Source organism: Musa acuminata, unplaced genomic scaffold (genome assembly GCF_036884655.1).
Source record: "Musa acuminata AAA Group cultivar baxijiao unplaced genomic scaffold, Cavendish_Baxijiao_AAA HiC_scaffold_687, whole genome shotgun sequence".
Classification (NCBI taxonomy): domain Eukaryota; kingdom Viridiplantae; phylum Streptophyta; class Magnoliopsida; order Zingiberales; family Musaceae; genus Musa; species Musa acuminata.
This window is the reverse complement of record NW_027020923.1, coordinates 5001-7500: the sequence shown is the minus strand read 5'-3', so window position 1 is coordinate 7500 and position 2500 is coordinate 5001.

The following is a 2500-nucleotide window of genomic DNA, read 5'->3' as shown; positions in this document are numbered from 1 at the left end:
TGCTGCCTCACGCTTCGCTCGCTGTTCGCCGCTCGCCGCTCGCGTCGCGCAACCTAAAATGGCCAGTTTTGGCCCGTTTTTGGGCTGTTTTGGCCTGTTTTTGGTCCGTTCTTGCGTGGCACGGCGACCGTCGTGAGCGGAGCAAAACGTCAGCCATCTCAGCACCCTGGAACCCCCCGGGTGGCACAGGGCTGGATGGGGCTTTCGTATAGCAGGGACGGTGCTGCCTCTCGCTTCGCTCGCTGTTCGCCGCTCACCGCTCGCTCGCTCAGCCAAAAATGGCCAGTTTTGGCCCGTTTTTGGGCTGTTTTGGCCTGTTTTTGGTCCGTTCTTGCATGGCGCGGTGACCGTCGTGAGCGGAGCAAAACGTCAGCCATCTCAGCACCCTGGAACCCCCCGGGTGGCACAGGGCTGGATGGGGCTTTCGTATAGCAGGGACGGTGCTGCCTCACGCTTCGCTCGCTGTTCGCCGCTCGCCGCCCGTTTTTGGGCTGTTTTGGCCTGTTTATGGTCCGTTCTTGCGTGGTGCGGTGACCGTCGTGAGCGGAGCAAAACGTCAGCCATCTCAGCACCCTGGAACCCCCCGGGTGGCACAGGGCTGGATGGGGCTTTCGTATATAGCAGGGACGGTGCTGCCTCTCGCTTCGCTCGCTGTCCGCCGCTCGCCGCTCGCTCGCGCAGCCAAAAATGGCCAGTTTTGGCCCGTTTTTGGGCCGTTTTGGCCAGTTTTTGGCCTGTTCTTGCATTGCGCGGTGACCGTCGAGAGCGGAGCAAAACGTCAGCCATCTCAGCACCCTGGAACCCCCCGGGTGGCACAGGGCTGGATGGGGCTTTCGTATAGCAGGGACGGTGCTGCCTCTCGCTTCGCTCGCTGTCCGCCGCTCGCCGCTCGCTCGTGCAGCCAAAAATGGCCAGTTTTGGCCCGTTTTTGGGCCGTTTTGGCCAGTTTTTGGCCTGTTCTTGCATTGCGCGGTGACCGTCGAGAGCGGAGCAAAACGTCAGCCATCTCAGCACCCTGGAACCCCCCGGGTGGCACAGGGCTGGATGGGGCTTTCGTATAGCAGGGACGGTGCTGCCTCTCGCTTCGCTCGCTGTCCGCCGCTCGCCGCTCGCTCGTGCAGCCAAAAATGGCCAGTTTTGGCCCGTTTTTGGGCCGTTTTGGCCAGTTTTTGGCCTGTTCTTGCATTGCGCGGTGACCGTCGAGAGCGGAGCAAAACGTCAGCCATCTCAGCACCCTGGAACCCCCCGGGTGGCACAGGGCTGGATGGGGCTTTCGTATAGCAGGGACGGTGCTGCCTCTCGCTTCGCTCGCTGTCCGCCGCTCGCCGCTCGCTCGTGCAGCCAAAAATGGCCAGTTTTGGCCCGTTTTTGGGCCGTTTTGGCCAGTTTTTGGCCTGTTCTTGCATTGCGCGGTGACCGTCGAGAGCGGAGCAAAACGTCAGCCATCTCAGCACCCTGGAACCCCCCGGGTGGCACAGGGCTGGATGGGGCTTTCGTATAGCAGGGACGGTGCTGCCTCTCGCTTCGCTCGCTGTCCGCCGCTCGCCGCTCGCTCGTGCAGCCAAAAATGGCCAGTTTTGGCCCGTTTTTGGGCCGTTTTGGCCAGTTTTTGGCCTGTTCTTGCATTGCGCGGTGACCGTCGAGAGCGGAGCAAAACGTCAGCCATCTCAGCACCCTGGAACCCCCCGGGTGGCACAGGGCTGGATGGGGCTTTCGTATAGCAGGGACGGTGCTGCCTCTCGCTTCGCTCGCTGTCCGCCGCTCGCCGCTCGCTCGCGCAGCCAAAAATGGCCAGTTTTGGCCCGTTTTTGGGCCGTTTTGGCCAGTTTTTGGCCTGTTCTTGCATTGCGCGGTGACCGTCGAGAGCGGAGCAAAACGTCAGCCATCTCAGCACCCTGGAACCCCCCGGGTGGCACAGGGCTGGATGGGGCTTTCGTATAGCAGGGACGGTGCTGCCTCTCGCTTCGCTCGCTGTCCGCCGCTCGCCGCTCGCGCAGCCAAAAATGGCCAGTTTTGGCCCGTTTTTGGGCCGTTTTGGCCAGTTTTTGGCCTGTTCTTGCATTGCGCGGTGACCGTCGAGAGCGGAGCAAAACGTCAGCCATCTCAGCACCCTGGAACCCCCCGGGTGGCACAGGGCTGGATGGGGCTTTCGTATAGCAGGGACGGTGCTGCCTCTCGCTTCGCTCGCTGTTCGCCGCTCGCCGCTCGCTCGCGCAGCCAAAAATGGCCAGTTTTGGCCCGTTTTTGGGCTGTTTTGGCCAGTTTTTGGCCTGTTCTTGCGTGGTGCGGTGACCGTCGTGAGCGGAGCAAAACGTCAGCCATCTCAGCACCCTGGAACCCCCCGGGTGGCACAGGGCTGGATGGGGCTTTCGTATAGCAGGGACGGTGCTGCCTCTCGCTTCGCTCGCTGTTCGCCGCTCGCCGCTCGCTCGCGCAGCCAAAAATGGCCAGTTTTGGCCCGTTTTTGGGCTGTTTTGGCCTGTTTTTGGGCTGTTCTTGT